The sequence below is a fragment of the Enhydra lutris genome, unplaced genomic scaffold, assembly GCF_002288905.1.
Source record: "Enhydra lutris kenyoni isolate GAN:26980312 unplaced genomic scaffold, ASM228890v2 scaffoldscaffold4, whole genome shotgun sequence".
NCBI lineage: Eukaryota > Metazoa > Chordata > Mammalia > Carnivora > Mustelidae > Enhydra > Enhydra lutris.
In genome coordinates this window covers 48,237,450-48,257,698 of record NW_019154088.1, presented here as the reverse complement: position 1 = coordinate 48,257,698, position 20,249 = coordinate 48,237,450, and the positions used below count along the sequence as shown (strand labels likewise).

General features: G+C 40.4%; 1 pseudogene; it reads left to right on the top strand.

Annotated features, from left to right (window-relative positions):
• LOC111139851 overlaps positions 1-6,522 on the top strand; it is a 10,006-nt pseudogene extending 3,484 nt beyond the window's left edge.
• The last annotated feature ends 13,727 nt before the right edge of the window (positions 6,523-20,249 follow it).

Genomic DNA, 20,249 nt, shown 5'->3' with positions numbered 1-20,249 from the left:
CTCTCTCTCTCTCTCTCTCTCTCTCTCTAACAAATAAATAAAATCTTTTAAAAAAAAAAAAACCTCAGATTTAAAAAAAAAAAAAAAGAGTTCTGAGTTTGGAGACGCTGAAACCAGTGAGATATTGTATTCCTAAGAGAGAAGATACTGAGGATGAAATGAGATTCTGGAAGCTTTCAATGAAGTTGTAAGGCTTAGGTCTACCAGAGAGAATATTTCAAGATCTGAGATGTAAATCAGGAAAGATTCTTTTCCTGATATAGGTGGAAACAGAGACATCAGATGTTGTACAGATCAAAAGTAAGTCAGATATAAACTCCAACGGATGATAATAATTCAGGTGAAGCGGGTCTTAGCAAACAGCAGTGCAGATAAGTGATGGGAGTTAGCATGGAGAACTACGGCTCAGGGAGTGGACACACTGAAGTGCTTACCTGAAAAAATGCAATCACTTTCAATTGCACTGGACCTAATGAGATCCCCTTATTGCTTTTAATAACAGCTGCTCTGTATGAAATACAGTGGTTCCAGCTTTTAATAACAGCTGCTCTGTATGAAATACAGTGCTCACTCATATTGTGAGTTTTATCTAGCTTTGTTACTGGACCCCCAAGACCAGGTTCTTGAGTCTCAATGTCATAGAAATGAACACTGACCATGATACAAAGAAAGCAGGTGGGGGTTTTAGAGATAGCTTATATACGAGAAAGCCAATGAGAGAGGAAATGTCACTCCCTAAAGGGGGAGCTTGCAAGGCTTATAAAGGCACTTTTCCAAAGGGTGAGGGGCTGTGAGTAGGGAAGCGTTCTACAGTCCCACGGTTATTATCTTGTAGCTGTTACTTTTTAGTGGACACAAGACAGTCGCAGGATGCCTTTCTTTGTGGTTGATGTTCTTTAGGGCTCCTGGAAAATAGAAATACTTGTGCAAGCCGGCTTGGAATTGTTACTTCTTATTTTGCCCAGACAACCATTACTCCCTGGTGGCTGTTACCTGTCATTTGTTTTCTTTCTCAGAAGGAGGTATTTGTCCCTAAGCCTATGGAAATTTTTTTTTAAAGATTTTATTTATTTGACAGAGAGAGATCACAAGTAGAGAGAGAGAGAGAGAGGAGGAAGCAGGCTCCCTGCCTAGCAGAGAGCCGGATGCAGGACTCGATCCCAGGACCCTGAGATCATGACCTGAGCTGAAGGCAGAGGCTTAACCCACTGAGCCACCCAGGCAGCCCAAGCCTATGGAAATTTTAACCCTTGCCTCAGACTAGCAAATTTACAGGAGTTTAAGTCCCTCTGGCTTTCCCTATATTGTCTCAGCTTTGCAATCAAGAAATCTCTGTGGGGCTTGGGAAATGTTAAGAAAAATATCGCCTACCCCCTAAATGAACTTAAGGTAGAGAGAGTGAAATGTACTACCATTTTGAGAATGCCAATATTACCAAGAACCAGCTAATGCTAAGCTAGGATATGTTTTCCAAATGAGGATATTTTAATAGGCTAATTGGTGCCCAGCATCCTATGCTTCCCAGACATTAATTTTAGGAACTTGAAATTCTAGCACAGAAGAGCCTTAGTTTGAGCTTCCCTAAAAGCAGTGTGAAATAAGAACTGGGGTGTGGTAGTTGAATTGGGAGGTGATTGCAGGGAGCAGGAGTGAAGCTGCTGAGACAGAGAGACAGAACAGGAGAAGTAATAATGCATGGTGACTTCCTGAGTGAAAAAGAGGCCAGAACAGGAGACTTCTTACTGCTATGGACATCAGGGTCTCAGTCCCACAACAGACTGTCAGAGGAGCTGTGGAGAATGTTTCTCAGAATTATCCCACTGAAGGACAAGGAGACTGGGGATTGACTCGCTAACTTCTTCATTCAGTGAAATTTGTCTTCTAATGCGTTAATTACCCCCACACTTCTGGATCAGATCTATTTGGATCAAAAAGACTTAGGAGGAAGTGCTAAAGCAAAATGCAGATTGATCCCCTAGTGCGTGCCTGAGGTGGAGGGCCATGGTCTGAAGCCTGTGGAGCATGGCCACCATTGACTTAATATGGTCACTGCCACTCTCATTAGCGTGTTCCATCTTGTATTAGCAAAGGGTCCCTCTTCCTGGGCAACACAGTCACTGGTAGGTTCTCTGGTGTCCTTTAGTAAACCAGTTTGAACATGGCCTTTCTGACTCTTCTCTCCATACTTTGTCTAGGCAGTTGCAACATCTCTTCCTTATTGTAAGCTATTATCATGTCCAACCATCAAAGAATCCAGCTAGCAACCTATTAAGGGTCCTTACCAGGAAGTTTAATCCTGCATCATGGGAAGGTGCTTCCAGGTCAGTAATTGCTTCCATACAGAACTTTATGTCCCACTCCCTTGATTGAGCGCCCTCAAGGTCTACTCCCACACACATCTCTAGGTTCCTACCAGGACATACTGGTAAGATCCTGCAGTTCTTCCAGGAGTGTGCTCTCTGCTTCTGCAACAGGCACTGCTTGGGCTATGCCAAGAGCTGACCCTAATTATTCATCTGATGGCAATGGTGAAAGGTGTGGGTAGACCTGGAAAGGATGGGTGTCATCTTACTTCCACCTCAGGTGAAGGCTTCATGTCATCTGTTGGCAAAGGGTGGCGGGGGGGCCTGCTCTTCTCTAGCAAGATGGAGGGGAATGTTTCTTCCCACTCTGAAGAATCTAGGGCTTCAGAATTCTCAGGCACATCCATGAAATATGTCTCAGCATCTACTCCTTCCTTATGAGACCTCTGATATTACCAAAAGGAAACCTGTCAATGACAAGCAGTCTCCTTACTAGCACATCTGTCACCCACCAGTTGAAGAGAAGCAGTTCAATAATGCTACCAAGAACACTTTCTGGGCTTCACAGCATGCCCTGAATTGATAGACCATCTCTTTCTTCCAGGTTTTTGAAGCAGATAATAAAAGTCGGCCAACTCTCAATCTTCATACTTACCCTCATAACTACTAGAGCTACTGTGGAAGTCAGTGCTTCCCCCTTCTACCTAAACCTCATGCCAGCTCTCCGCTAGTGAGATTCTTAGCAGTTATGAGGATGAGCTCACCAGAGGTTCTCTCCATGCCACACACCACTGACACTAGGGTCCTTGCTTTCATCTCACGAGTTTCAGTGTCCTGTCCTGAGGGTCTTTCTCTAGCACTTCCATTTCCAACTGTCTTGCCTTAGGTTCCTCTAAACTGACATATCATTTGAGCAAATTTCCACAGCTTCTGAGAAAGCATTAAGAAAAGTAGAGAGATACCATGCATACACTTGAGGTAGGATGTTGTCCATATGCATGGAATTGTTCATATGACTACTGAAATCAGGCAGGCCAGGGGTGTGGCTCAGGGTGCTCCAATGGGCTGTGACAAGATATTAATGAACTAGAGGGAACTCAGGAAAACCAACAGACATTTTAGACCCTTGGATAATCAACCCATTCCCCAAAACCATCAAACCAAGAATAGATATAAAATTCATTAAAATAGGGGCACCTGGGTGGCAGAGTGGGTTAAAGCCTCTGCCTTTGGCTCAGGTCATGATCCCAGGGTCCTGGGATTGAGCCCCGCATCGGGCTCTCTGCTCAGCAGGGAGCCTGCTTCCCCCCCTCTCTCTGCCTGCCTCTCTGCCTACTTGTGACCTCTCTCTCTCTCTCTCTGTCAAATAAATAAATATATATATATATGTATATACATATATATATATAAAATTAATTAAAATAACTTCTTTAGTCAAAAGAATGTATGCCAGTGGTTTAAAGCTAAGACCCATGGAAAGAAGTGTTTTACTTTCCCAGGGACCAAACAAACAAACAAAATGCTCAAAGATCGCCTGAAAGACATAGCTCAGACAGTTTAGAATAAACTAGAAAGAGGGGACAGTGATTGTTCCAACTGAGTGGGATGAAAAAGAACAGGCAGTGCCTGGAAAGATACCAGGCAATGCTTTACTTTTGAGGTACACTAATAAAGTCGGGAAGCTAGGAGTCTGTATTTAAGATTATTTTGAATATAGTTTACCCAGAAGGACCTGCCATTGGCGGAAGCACCTTTCATGGTGCCGTGCGTGGGAAGTCCTGCACAGAGGGGCAAAGCATTCATAGCATCCTAAGCCTGTGAATCTAGAGTCTTATTCAAGGTATGGAAGACCTTGTTCTCTCACCCCCAGCAAACCTCAGGTGGGAGCAGCAGAAAGTTGTGTAAGAAAAGCAGCAACACCATCTGTCCAAGGAGCTGTCTACCTGGGACTCAACGTAGGGATGTTTGCTTTACACATAACTGGAAAAGAAATAGCTTCCAGCTGGCTGCAGCTCTATGTTAGGATAGGATATGTGTTAAGATTGGCTAATTGCTCTAGCAGACCACCCCAAATCTCAATGGCTTACACCCACACCAAAGGTTTAATTCTTGCTCATTTCATAATGCCATCAAGTTGGCAGGGACTCAGAGGTCCCAGCTTCTTTCATACTGTGGCTCCACTGTTCCCTGAGCCTTGAAGTCCTCCACTAGATCTTCTGCCTCCATCCAGCCCAAGTGCAGAGGGAGAGAGAGACAGAGAATGATGAGTGAGGGTGGAAGACCACTTGGGAGGTGGAGACCTGATGGCCTACATGATTTCTATCTACATTCTTTTACCCAGCACTAGTCACATGGTCCCACCTAGACATGGGTTTGGGAAAAGTAGTCTTCCTGTGAGCCCAGGAGGGAAGTGAAAGAGTCCAGTGAATACAGAGAAATGTCTCTGCCACAAGCTGTATTCTGTATATAATTGCACTAAATGATGTCCACCAGAGAAAAGATTACCACTGACATAATCCTAAAAACTCAATTCTTTACACATTCTAATTTTGGTTAAGAAATCACTTAAATTGATGCTCTTATCATTTCTCCCCGACGGCTGGAAAGAACTTATTTTCTGGGCTTTCCTCCCTAAGTTCTGTCAAGTTCCTGCCCAAATGTCACTTCTCAGTGAGGCCTATCTGGAGCATCCCATTTAAAATTGCAACCCATCCATCTCATCTTATCACTCTAACTCTGCCCTATTTTTCCCCAAGGCATGTATCATAATCTCACTTAATACATTATTTATTATATTTCTTTTTTATGGAATGCCTTCCCTCCTTGAAATTTAAGCTCTAGTAGGGCAGGTGCTTTTGTCTGATTTGATCACTGAGTATTCTGATGCCTAAAACTGTTCCTGGCACATGGTAGGCATAATGAATGAATAAATGAATAATGAACAAATGAATAGGGGGAGCCACAGGCATTCATCAAGAAGGAACCCAGAAACAGATCTGTATATCCACGTTCATGGTACCATTATTCACAATAGCCAAAACATGGAAATAGCCCAAATGTCCATGGAGAGATTAATGGATGAAAAAATGTGGTGTACACATACAATGGAATATTATTCAGCCTTAAGAAGGAAAGCTCTAGCAATCCCACTTCTGGGTATGTAGCCAAAGAACTGAAATCAGGGTCTTGAAGAAATATCTGCACAACTATATTCATAGCAGTGCCATTCATAAGAGCCAAGAGGTGAAAGCAATCCACATGTCCATTGACTAATGAATGGGTAAACACATGTATATACATACAATGGGATATTAGCCTCAAAAAAAGAAGGAAATCCTTTTTCATGCTACCATGTGCGTGAACCTTGAGAACATTATGCTAAGTGAAATAAGCCACTCTCTGTGTTCTCAATCTTCCTTCTGGAGCCATTTCAGAAGGAGGGAACTCGATTGATATATAACTGACACAGAGTTCAGTCAGAACCTGGAATTCAGCAATATGGATCAGATTTGACCAAATGATGATGTGTTTATGGCCAACTCACAGCCCTCAGATGACAGGAGCAGCAACACAGAGTCACCTCCTCCTGTTTGCCAGGAGCCATCTCCAAGCCCAGCAACAACACGCCCGCAATTCTGCATACCTATAGTGGCCTACGAAAGAGATGAACTATGTGCGCAACTTCTCCTGGTGGACCACAGAACAGCAACAGATCCAAGTCATTCACTTGCTAGGAATCTATGATGTGGTAGAGTTGAAATTTGCAGAGAATGGAGCAAATGGCCAATCCAAATGGGTATGCTGTGGTGGTAAAAGCTTCGGAAAACTCTGTTCACAAATTACTGACTTCTCCCAGGAAAAGTTCTTAACAGAGGAAAAAGTGGATGTGGGACCAGCCACGTGGTAGAGCCTGTCACAGTTTGAGGCATAGTGTCAGAAATGTGTGTCTGAGTCTCAAGAGGGGGGATATCTCCATGGAACCACTCCTGAGATTCTAGTGATTCTGCTGTTGGTAGGACCACACTTTCAGAACCTTGTACCCTCATCTACCTGGGAGATAGGCCCCATGTGTGCTGCCCGCTTCAGTTGCCCTTCTTCAGCCCTTCACCTGTTGCATCTGCCACCACTCCCAATTCCATCCCCACCACCTCCCTCCTCAAGACTTGGAGTCCCTCCTTTTCCCCCTGGAATCCACTATAAGCATCTCATGCCTCTTTAAATTACAGAGACAATCAAGTAAGTAAGTTGATAGTTTAAGGAAAAAAATATATAGAATATGAGAAAGTGGGGAAATTTTTTCTCCCCATTTTTTTGTTTTGTTTTTACTCAAAGACACAATTTTTAGTTTAATTTCTGACAGCAAACAGGAAAAAAAAAAGGCCTCGCCTCATTTCCCATGTTGTCAGTGATTTGTTTGTCTTTCTGATAACTTGAAAACTAATAAATTTGGTGATGCTGTCCATCTTTTTTACTGCCTTGCATCTTTTCCCTTTTACAACAAAATATTTTTAAATAATAAAATAGGATTGTTAACTGTTAAAAACTAAAAAACATAAATATTATATGATTCCATTTATTGAAGTATCTAAAGTAGTCAAATTCATAGAAACAGAAGTGGAGTGGTAGTTACCAGGGAGTGGGGGAGAAGAGAATGAGGATTTAGTGTTTAATGGGTACAGAGTTTGAGTTTGAGAAGATGAAAATGCTCTTCACTGGCTTGACTCCCACTAAGAATGGACATCGTTCAGGAGTGTTGCAAGTTTGGTTCATTTCAATAGGATACTGGTCATTGTGCCCGATATTGATAGATGATGTATTACATTGTGCATTTCTATATATATTACAAAGTGTTCTTCTGATTGTAACAAGAAAGTTAGAGTGGACCAAACATTTTGAAGGAGCTAGCTCAAAGGTGCTGCCATTGGCCACACTGAATAATATAAACTTAAATATCCATAACTCCCATAGTGGAACTGAGAGAGAGAGAGGGATAGAAAAAGAGAAAAGAAGAAAAGATTTCCTTTATTGAAAAATAATATATATAGCAGAGAATAGTAAGTATAGAAGAAATGGTTTAGTGAGAAATCACCATTTTGCAACCCTTTTTAAAAATTGATTCAAGCAAGGATAAACAGAGGATGCTAAAACCATTCAGTGGAAGTTTGTTGGAGAAGAAGATAGTTATGTTATTCGAATTATCACCCTACAGACTCTTTTAATTTAAAAGGGGGGGGAGATATTTACAATGAAGATATCTCACAGACACACTTTAACCAAGTTATCAAAATTTCTCATTAATAACAGAACAACTGACATTCTACACCTCTTTCTCATAAGCTACAAAAGAAACTATACAGTATCATCTGTGTAGTATTCTTGCCAAAATGTTTAACTTGAATCTAATCATAGGGCCAACACAGAATTATGGTGCATTCTACAAGACAACAGCTCAGACTTCAAAATGTCAGTGTCAGGAAAGGAAAAAGAAAAGGTGGAGGGAAGCTGTTCTACGTTAAAGAGGACTAAAGAGACCTAACAGTCATACAGCACGCATAAATCTGGATTTCATCTTGGATTTTTAAAATATAATATAAATGCCATTGGGGGGTAAGTGGAAACTTAAATATGGACTGTATGTTAGGTGATATTGTCAAATCAATGTTAAATTTTTGTAAATGATAATGGGTGGAATGTCACTGAGAATGTCATGTGGAGTGGAGTGTATTATATTTACAACTTATTTTTTAAGATTTTATTTATTAATTTGAGAGAGAAAGTGAGAGATCATAAGCCAGGGGAGGAGCAGAGGGTGAGGGAGAAGCAGACTCCTCACTGAGATCCTGAGATTATGACCTAATCTGAATCCTGAGATCATGACCTAATCTGAAGACAAATGATTAACCAACTGAGCTACCCAGGTGTCCCTGTAACTTATTTTAAGTGATTAATAGAATATTTTTATGTATCATATGTAGCATGTTGAAGTTCTATACACATGTAAATAGAAATAGAGACAGAGACAGAAAATAGAAATAATGACCAACCTAGTAACAATGAGCATCTCTAGTGCCTAAATTGTGATCTTGAAATAATATTTTTCACTAGAAGAAACTGGAGTCTCTGGACAAAAATGGCTGATCCAAGTCTGTGACAGAAAATGACAAGATAAGCCTGGAATATCTTGTTTACCCAATACCAAAGAAATTATCAGACTGCTAGGGTCACCTCAGAAAAATTCAGAAGACAGCATAAAGTTTTCACTGGTCAAAGATGGGGCAAGTGGAGCTTCAATCATGATAATAGTAATTTTGATGGATTGAAACTAATTAAATGTGTTTAAATCTATGAGGTCATAATGATATGTATATATGTGTGTGTGCTTACATAATATGTGTATACATATATATATATGTATATAAATATATACATATATATAAAGAATTGATCACCTTCAGAATGTGATTGGAGTCAGTCCATTATCTTGAAAAATTATTTAAGTAAAAACAAAGAGGGGCAGCTGGGTGGCTCAGTCTGTCGAGCATCTGACTTGTCATTTCAGCTCAGGTCATGATCTCATGGGTCCTGAGATTATGCCCCCAACAGGCTCCATGCTCAGAGGGGAGTCTGCTTGAGATTCTCTCACTCTGTTTCACTCACTCTCTCTGTCTCTCTCTAAAATAAATAAATAAATCTTTTAAATAAATAAATAAAAGCAAAGAATCAAGGATCTATCGTGCTTTCCTATATGAACTATACCACTGGGTAGCCAAATAAGAGATTAGGGGAAGTATCTCTTTATTAATAGTATTTAATAAATGAAATAGAAATTATTAAAATTAGAATATGTCCATTTTGTAAACAAAATTAACTACTAGATATAGACAGTAATCCTCAGTGGCTGTTAACATCACTCTGAGGGGGGAGACAATCAGATGTGCTTCCTACAGAACTGCCCGACACCTCGTATGCTCTTGCCTAAAGGATCAAACGTGAGACTGATCCAGTCCCTGGATCCAGCTGCCAGTTAGCAGGAAACAGAGAGGACAGAGGAACATGTTGAATTATACCTTGAGTTTATAATCAGCAAATTTCAGTCTGTGGGAGATTCTGCCAGTCAAAGGACCCAAACAGAAAGTAAGAAAAATACAGAAATGATTAGGTTAAAACTTAAAAGACATCTTTTTTTTTTTTTAATGGGCAAATCTAAATTATAATGTCTAGAACATTTTATCACAACTGGGGGGTGAAACTATTTGCAAAGCAGCAATTACTATAAAAGTAATGGGGGAAGACAGTGTTCATCATTGGGATGAATCTCATGGAAAGGAGCTCCTGCAGTGGAAGGCAAAGTTGTACATTTTTACCTGGGTTGTAGTTACAAGGGTGTTCACATTTATAAAAATTCATTGCCATATATTCACTTCGTGTAGTTTTCTATATCTTTATTTTACATTCCAAAAATAGCACATGTTTTAAAAGAGAAAGATACTTAGGAGACACAACAACAAGTACAATATGTAACCCTTGTTTGGATCCTGATTTGAACAAGCCAATTATAAAATATTTATGAGATAATCAGGAAAATTAGAACATTGACTAGATCTTTGATAACATTTGGGATTATTGTTTAATTATAGATGTGATAATACTACTGTGTGTTTTAGAAAAAGAGTCTTTATTATTTAAAGATACACACTGGAATATTTTAGATAATGTTTGAGATTTTTACTCCATTGAGGATAGAAATGGCAGGTAGGGGTATAAATGAAACAAATTGGCAAATGTTGCTAATTGGGGAGACTGGTTTCAGAGTACATGGGGGTTCATTATATTATTCCCTCAACTTTTTAAAATAGATTAATTATTTTAAAGATTTTATTTTATTTATTTGAGAGAGAGCAAGTGTGAGCAGGGGGAGGGGCAGAGGGAGAGGGATAAGCAGACTCCCCACTGAGCAGGGAGCCCAGTGTAGGGCTTGATCCCAGGACCGTGGGATCATGACCTGAGCCAAAGGGAGATGCTTAACCAACTGAGCCACCCACACATCCCCATTCCCTCAACTTTAGTGCATATTTGAAGTTTTCCGTAACAAAAAATTCTTTCATTGTCATGATTTGGATGAGTTGTTCATAAGCAAATGAGACACGGACACATAAGAGCTGTATGTCAATTGCAGGAGCAGCTTCCTTTCTTTTTAATGAACTGTCGTGAAAATTCTGTCTTCATGGGATGATTATTTAAGTAAAACCAAAACTTCACAGCCAGGTGAATACGGAATATCCCAATGCTTCTTTCAGACCAGACTGGCAAAATAAAACACGTATTAACTCCTCTCTAGAGGTCTGGAGACTATGAAGCACAGACTAAAATGCAGTGAATGTACCGTCTGGGAGCCGATGTCCAGATTGGTGCACCTTAGAGGACAGAACCTTCCATATTCTGTGGAGTTTCAGGCGCAGACCCAAAATCTGTCTTTGAAACACCTCCCACACTTGTTGAACAGCTGCTCAATCTCAAGTTAGCACCCAAAGGAAAACATAATAATATGGGTTGTTTTTTAAGGCCTCGCTGCCTCAATTTTATTATGCAGGCATCAGCACCATATGCCTACTGGTGCAGCAAATTGAGAAGAAAATGCTCCTATGACCGTGCTGCTGATTTTAAAAATAACATATCTAATGAGCCAGCTGTGATTAGACAAAAAAAATTAATAATCATTTCTGCAGTTTGTTTCATCCTAAACAGTTCTCAAATATTACTCTCTCTTTACAGAACTCTAATACAGATATCATACAGATGGTCCATTTGACAGCTTCTATTTTAAACAAGCCACCAGGGAAATCATTGTTTCTATCAAGCCGTAGAAAAAAATAGTTTGTCCCAGGTCAGATGGGCAGGACTAAAAAGAAAGTATGACTTTGACAAAATGACATGTGTTTTATAGAGCAGTGTTGTCAGTTCTTCAAGATACAATGCTCTGTCTCCTTGGAACTTGCAAATACAGGAAATAAAAGATTGACTTGAGTGCTAAAACACACAATCAATATATAGTGATCGGAGCTGACAGTGCAAATCTGCTTTGAAACCAAGCAGCTGTCAGGTCAGCAAGACTGAGCTATGAAAAATGAATATATTATGATACCTAGAGAATGTGTTCATCCAAAAGTGTGTGGGAGGGGTCACAGAAATATAGAAAAGCGAGTGTCACTAAGGTAAGTTTTGGCTGAGTCTAAACACCGTTTAGAACAGTGAGTCTAAACACCGTTCAGAGGACAGAGAACCCTAACTAGTGACTCAGTTACTCGAGGCCTCAGGCAATGGAAACTCAAGGCAGAGGTCACAGATTTGTCTGGACCTGTTTTCTTTTAATATTCAAACTAACTAGAAACTTTTTTTTAAGATTTTGTGCAAGATTCTCCATTTATGGCTTTTCTTGAAAAAGCCCACAATCTCATGTGGAAAAAATCAGCTAGAACTGAGTAAAACTGTCACCTTCACTCCCCAATCAGTCACTTTCACTCAGTTCTCTTACCTGCCTGGACCCCACAGTCATCTATGTTGGCCACACACCCTGCCCCCCTGTAGAATACCATCCACTAATCCACTGGTCTCACTTCTGCATGCTAACTCCATGCTCATACAATCTGCTGGTGTCAGCCTGACTTCTCCTCTTGGTCTTTTTTACAGGGAAGGAATGAGCTGGTCATGTTGATGTCATCTTCAAGGCTGAAGATTGAAACACCACTGCTGCTAATTTCACAGTGGCGTGTACCCTGGATCCGTGACTTGGGATTGAACTACCCAACGTCACCATATGGAATGCTCTGCAAAGAGGACCTTGTCCAATTTTCATTTTATATTTAGAAGGTACTTTGTGGTCTAATTTTATTTTATAAATCACATATGCTCACGTTATACTTTTGTATATAGCCGTGTGGGGGCGGGGGAATCTGAAAATGGAAGTTGGGTTAGTGGAAGAGCAACCAAAATAAAAGCTTGGGTTCAAAAATAAAATGATCTTTGCCTTTCTAGCACTTCTTGCAGCATGCTGGGTGTATGTTTGTGGTTGCTTTATCCTTTCTATTAGTATCATGTTTCATGGTTCTTTATTAATTGTGAAAGGATTCTTGCTTTTTCTGACTCTCAGACCTTACCTTCTCTACTTTGTTAATGTCGTTGCCTCTGCAGTCACCCACTAGCCTCCTTTATTTTATAATTTAGAAAATGTCCACCTACATATTGTACCTCAATTGTGTCATCTGCCGAAAAGCAAGATGATTGGGAAAGAAAATCTTAAAAACACTTCCTACACGTTCACACATTGCAGAGGCTTTACATCACGGGCATTTGGGAGCCCCACTGTGTCTAGGAGAACTTTCGAATGACTCATGCAGGAAACAACTTGGGGGAGGATGAACTCTGAAAGAGTCTCTTTAGCATGCGTGCGGCAATGCTGCCTCGTGGAACAGCTCTTAAATGCTTCAAGATCCTCCAGCTCTTTCCACATTTCTTTTTTTTTTTTTTAAGATTTTTATTTATTTATCTGACAGAAAGAGATCACAAGCAGGCAGAGAGAGAGAGAGAGGAGCAAGCAGGCTCCCCGCTAAGCAGAGAGCCCGACGCGGGGCTCGATCCCAGGGCCCCGGGACCACCACAGAGCCAAAGACAGAGGCTTTAACCCACTACACCACCCAGGCTCCCCTCTTTCCACATTTCAGTCAGAAACATAGACCTCTCCTTCATTCATTCAAAAAGTGGTTAACAAACATCTACCATGTGTCAGTGACCAAAGACACACCTAAGGCCAAGAGAAAGCAGTTTTCCTAAACTGAGTCTCAATGATTGTAACAATGATGACGCTAGTAAGACAGGACATTTTTTGCCTTTGCATCCAGCCCCACGTGACTTCCGTTGTTTTCTGCATTACAGGATAGGACCATTTGGCAGCTAGTGTCATCGAGATCTATACTTAGGATTTGTGTGTTTTCCTCCTGTAGGGAGGTGTCTTTGGACATGAAATTAGAGTTCGCTACAAAATGCAGGCTGAAAGCCGGCAACAACTTAGGGAATATTTCTCAGTATTACTTCCAAGTAATTTTGAAAACATACCGGAATGCCAGAAACTCATTTTTTCTCTCCGTCCTACCCCCTAATTTTTCCTATATGAGCATTACTTATGGTTGAAGCATCTTACAATGAACAATGACTATGGGGCAAACTGAGAAATATTAAATAAATAGATCTCTTACTGTTATGTTTTGAAATCACACGTGCATTTGATTGGCAAATCAGTCACACATAAAAGTATCCTAACTGAGAAGATTCTCAGTTTCATTTCTACAAAATGGAATACTTCCAAGGTTGACATTTTGATAACTAAAATAAATCTTCAACGACAGAAAGAAGTATCTGGATCAACTCTTTACCTGGGTTACAAACTAAATTTATTTTAAATCTTGATTTCTAAGACTCAAAGAGAATGACAGCAGAAAATTAAAATGACCACAGTTTTGAAGGACCAAATACTGATGTCTCAATTATAGAATTGACAGTCTAGCTTCAACAACTCAGATAAGACACCTGGCATTGGCCTGGGAATGGGTTTTATCCCATAAAGATGTTTTATGTCTGACCTCTAATGAGTACTTAGAATTTAGGTAGAGAGAGGAATAACGGAGATATAATTTTAATGTCAACATTATTGTAAATAGGATCTACTTTACTAAAAACCTGTTTCTTCACCTATAAACTATGTTGGCAACATAGTTGCCAACTATGTTAGGACTATGTGTTAAGGAACTTAAAAACCTAACAAAGAGTGTTGTGGAAGCTGTGTGTGTGTTGTAGAGATTGTATGTTGTTAAAACTGTTAACTTCCAAATGACAACTCTACAATTTTATCATAATAATAAAAGGATGACTCTGTGAGTTCCATGTGGGAACCCTGTAATTAATTTTAAAAAGTGCCCAGCAATCTACAGGTAGGCTTAGAGATATGACAACCAAGGAGAACATTTGTTGGCCTCACAGGAGTGGGTTTGATATGGTATTTTATAAGAGAAGGGGGAAAATATTGAGCCAAATGCCAAGTACCTTGCATTCTGTAAATAATCAGAGAATGGCCTTCTGGGAGATAACAAACATATTTACCTAGACTACCCAAAGCCACTACCAAGCTGTTCTAAACTTGAAGGACTGAAGGACAATGGCTCACCTGCCTGCTATTTATTTTGCAAAGCAAGGACTACCGTGAGTCTATTCCACTCCAGAACCTCAGGCTTCAGGGTTTCCATAGCCTGAGTCCACAATTTTTATGTCTAAAATTAACAAAAGTAACCTGTAAAAACAGAATGGAAATACCTACCCCACAACAACTGAACATTGTTAGGAAGGTCCAGTGAGATAATGTGCTTTAACAGTGTGCCCAATGGGTGATAAGTGCTCCGGAAACGAGAGGACTTTGTATTACGCTCTGCACGCACTGTGGGCCATTGTGGGAGGGAAAGGAACTGAACTGCTCCTCTTTTGCCTCTCTGCCTCATAGATGTGGTCACCGCAGCTGAAATGCAGCAGTTCCTTCTGGGTTCTTCCTAGAGGACCAAAGTTGTACATCAGCAACGTAAAGTACGTGAGTCCCCCTTACTGATGCTAGTTAGATACCAAGAAAGAGAGGTGGTTTTCTGGAGGAGAATTGCTTGGGGGGAAATGTGTGTATCCACTTCTGTGATGTCAAGTGCTGGCCACTGCTATGTAATTGAGAATGAATGCCACTCACCTCTGTACCCACAGGAAACAGGTGAAATCATTTTTCTCATAAATGGGATTGAACCCTTCTCTCCCCATGAGGATTTTTCAAATTCTTAATTATCACCTCCTCATGGAGGGCCACTCTGACTACCGTTTTGAAAATAGCAACCCACTTCCCTCCCTATATTGATTCCTCTTCCTTAATGTTTTATTCTTTCTTAACCCCATTAACTTAATAAGATATGTTGTTTTCAAACTTATTATGTCCATTGATTATTGTTTGTCTCTTCCAGCTAGAATGTAATCTTTTGGGGACAGGAATCCATGTTTGTTTTTTGCCTAAAGTGTTGATAATTTGTTGAATGAACAAATAAATACATAGATTTATTCACCTTTGCTTGTATGTGCACAGAGAAATTCTAGAAACCTCCCAAAAAATAATAACAGTTATTACTAGGGCAAGGAAAGTGGGAAAGTTGGTCTGAATGAACTGGGGGTGGGGTGGGAGGGAGATTTCGATTTTTTAATTTTGAACCATGTGACTTTTTGTTATGTGTAGTGTATATTTCAGAAATCACTCTTTCTAAAGTCACCTGCCATCTCTGACAGGCCTGACTTCCATCTCTCCACTCTCTCAAAAGAGATATCTCTTCCTTCTTTTTCCTGTGCCTCTTTAATTTTCCATAAAGTCTCAAAATAGTAAATTTTTCCCACCACACATAAATATGCATCAGCACATATCCTTTCTAGGTAAATGAATCTTATAAGAAAAGTGTAAAATTGAACTTTGGTTTCAAGAGAGCTATTCTACTCAAATACAGAATGTAACCAAGTTTTTAGTGAAGGCTTCTTGTTCATCAGCAACAACAAAAAGATGACTCCAGGGAGGGTGATGGTGACCTTAGAGGGTTTGATAAACTGATAGTTCATGCTGGCAACTGCTTTGTCAGGTATTGGCCTTCTCTCCCAGGGGTCACCTAACAGCAGGTCCATTGTGTAGTAGGTGAAGTAACCACTGTGCTGGGAACCATGTGGTCACAGTTTCTCCCTGCTGCCAGTTTCCCTGAGGCCTGATATCAGCTTCCAGGCTGCACCCTCCACCATTTTAATGGAAGGACTCACTGGTGTTAAGCCATCTGAGGGGAATGCCTCAGAGAGACTGAGAGAACACAAACAAGCAGATCTGCAATGTAGTGTGAAGAAAACAGAAGAGGCACGTGAGCTGGGATGTGTTAAAGATGAGGAATTCATTTACACAGTCACCCGCAGAAGCAACATGATCTAAAATCAAGACAAAGCCAGGAGCCTTGCCTTCAAATCGCCAGTGTGTGGAACACATGCTTAAAATATAGATGCTTTCTTCTTCCCCTCCAGCCTCTTTTTCACCTCCCCACACATTTTCCAGCCAGCAGTAGGCAAGTGAATTATTATTCTGGCCAAATTCTTCTAGGAAGGAAAGAGTAAACTCAATCCATCTTCATTTTTCTCCTCTGACAAAGTAGGTAAGACAGTGATGATATCAGTCTTTTAACTCACTGGATTTTGTTCACAGGGATTTAATGAATATTCGTTAATACACTGTGATAAGCAGTGCAGAATTATGAAGCATAGCAAAGTGATAAAGTCCACAAATTATAAATTCCTAAACCCTTATGCAGAAAACGGATTTCTTCTTACTGCATTGAGATCTGACCCCCCCCAGATCCAGTGCCTTTTGAGTACATCTATGAATTTTAATTAAGTATATAATTAAAATCTGAAGAAAGAAGTCATTTCCAAACTTTTATTTATTTATGTTTAGTCAAAGTATAGTTGACTAGTTGGCATAAAATATTATATTGGTTTCAAGAATAACATAGTGATTCACCTTTTATATACATTACAAAATGCTCACGAAGTATAGTTACTATCTATGGCCGTACAAAATTATTACCATATTATTGACCATATTCCCTATTCTGTACTTTACACCCCATGGTCTTATTTATTTTATAACTGGAACTTTGTACCTCTTTATCCCTTTCACCTGTTTCTCCCATCCCCTCCCCGCAGCCACCAGTTTGTTTCCTGTGTTTATGAGTCTATTTCCATGTTGTTCATTTGTTTTTTAGATTCCACATATAAGTGAAATCACACGGCATTAGTCTTTCACTGTCTGACTTACTTTACTTAGCATAAAACCCTCTAGGTCCATCCAGAAAGGAGTTATTTTAAATAGAAAGATTTATTCCTAATTTTTCACAAAATCATTTCCCTTTATACAAAATATTATTGAACAGTAGTCCTCTAGCATTGAAAATTGTCACATATCACAATGACTTATAAATGTCTTCTATTAAAACAAAGCCTAAAAATATTTTTAATTGATTTGTTAAGATTATGTATTCTAGTTAATCCTCTAGCCTAGAAAATCATGTTAATGTAATTGGAAGTTGAAAGGAACATTTTCTAAATCGTTGCTTGATATTTCTCAGTGTTGGCTGCTGCTTCTGTCCGGAAAGATTATAATGGCACCACCCCTTGATATCCAGCCCCCAAACAAGATTGTCTGTCCTGTGACACCAGAGCAGCAAGTAGTCGAACTCGTTGCTACTTACCACCATGACTATAGTTCTCTCTCCAATGTAGGGGTCATACAGTGAAAGAGGAGCAGGTCCCACCCCACCTCCAGGTGACATAAGCACCCAGCCCGAAGGGAGCAGCTCAGATCCTCTGAGCAGCACCCGCAGAGAGAGGACGTCAGACCCCAAATAACAACTTTGCTGTGAGCAGCAGAAGGAATGCACAATTCTGCTTATGATATTTAAAGACTGCAACACAGTCTATGAACCTGAGCTTCCAGAGCACTAAAGAGAAGTCACGCTTCAGGGGTCAAGTGCTGGAGGAAGGGCCAAGACAGAGGCAGTAAGCTCTAGCAGTTGCCATGGCGACGGCAACAGGCCTAGAAAAGGTTTCCAGATACAGGTCTGTCTCAAGAGTGTGTGATGCAGTCCCACACTGTCTGTGTTTACCACATCAGAATGAAGACAGAGACAGTCCGTTTTCCAACTCCCTCAGTTTGCATTATGATTATCTGATGAAATTCTGGAGGGGCAAGTGTGATGAGCTGTCTGACCTGGGTCTTTAAGTTAGTGGTCAGTAAAGAAGGCTCGGGCCTTTCTTCCTGGATTGAGCAGGAAATGTAGCATAAGCCAATCGCTGTGGCAGGTTTAGCCTGGTTTGCTGAAATTTCCAGTTACACTAGAACATTTACCAGTCTCCACCTGCAAAATGATTGATCTAATATTAAAACTGACTTGGTCATGGGGCTCATGGCTGGCTCAGTCCGTAGAGCTTGACCCTCGATATCCAGGTGGTAAGTTCAAGCCCCATGTTGGGTGTGGAGCCTACTTCAAAACAAAAGAAAATAGAAATCTGATTTGGTCACTATGTACTATTATTTGGAAATATTAAGAACTATTCCAAATAGTACAGGGGAATGTTCTTTGAATCTGAATTTATTTTAGAGAAAGCAACAAGGGAATATTTCTTTTTCTCCTTATTCCTTTAAGTGACTTGCAGAGGACAATTAGGCTTTCATTGCAGAGGTCAACTCTTTCCCCAGGACAAGAGGCCAGACCCTGAGATGTGGGCCTATTCTCTAGATAAATTTTATCCTTCCCACACCCCAGAGAAGATCAAGTTACTTTTTTTCTTGTGGTGAAACATATATAACTTAAAATTTACTACTTTAACCATTCTAAATGTACAATTCAAAGGCATTAGGCACATGCACAATGTTGTGTGACTGACCATCAGTATTACCCATTTCCAGAACTTTTTCATCATCCCAAACAGAAACTCTGTACCCATTAAAAAATAACTCCCCAGGGGCACCTGTTGTGGCTCAGTTGGTTAGGCAGCTGGCTCTTGATTTCGGCTCAGGTCATGATCTCAGGGTCCTGAGATGGAACCCCGAGACAGGCTCTGTGCTCAGTGGGGAGTCTGCTTGAGGATTCTCTCCGTCTCCCCTTGCCTCTCCCCATGCTTAGGTGCATGCTCTCCCTCTCAAATAAGTAGATAGATCTCTGAAAATAATTCTCCATTACTCCCTCTCCTCAGCCCCTGACAGCCACTGTTGTACTTTCTGTCTCAGTGAATTTGCTTATTCTAGGTCCTTTATATAAGTCATACAATATGTGTCCTTCTATGGCTGGCTGTCAGTATAATGCTTTCAAGATTCTTCCATGTTCTTGCCTGTATCAGATATTTCCCTCCTTTCAAAGGCTGAATGATATTCCATGGTATGTATGTACAACATAAACCCATTGTATGTATATTATGCTGATCTCTTCCTCTGTCAATGGACATTTGGTTTGTTTCTACCTTTTGGCTGTTGTGAATAATGCTGTTATGAACATGAGTGCCAAGTATCTGTTTGAGTCCCTGCATTCAGTTATTTGGGGTATATACCCAGAAGTGGAATATGGTAATTCTGTTTAACTTTGTGAGGAACCACCAAGCTGTTTTCCACAGTTTACATGGTGGGGCAGTGCATGTTGGCATGACCCTGGCTCTACCATTTTACATTACCACCAAATGTCTCCTTTGAATGCCTTTGGGAAGATAAAACCTCTTTGTTACTTTCCCAAATTTCAAAGTGCTGGGGTAAGATGGCCAGTAGAGCCAACTCCATGAGTCAATGGTTAATACATTTCCTTGATGTTACACCGAAACCCTGATAATTTAAAGCCAGTAAACATTTGTTGTGTGCCTGCTATGAGCAAGGCAATGTACCAAGCATTAGAGATAAAAAGAGCTCATAGCTTAGTGAGGATGACAGACATTTATGTGCAAAAGTGTAGTGTGATGAATCCAGTAATAGAAGGATGTGCAAGGCAAATAAAAGGGCAGGAGAAACTTTGCAGAAAGGATCACTGAGCTCAGTTTTGAGGGATGAATAGGAGTTTGCCAGGTGGGAGGAAGGAGAATAGCCCAAGAAGGAAATAGTAAGTTCAGAGAAGATCCAAGAGAACATTGCATTCTCCGGGAATGAAGTACATGTAGTTCCTTATGGCTGCTCCCTGATACCAGGTTGCTCCCTGGTATCTGGCCTATTGGGTGTCCCCTCAGAAACTCTAGATAGGGGAGGAAGATGTGTGTATTTGGAGGCATGTGCTCATATATGGACTTGTATCTCAGGGGAGGAAGCAATGGGAC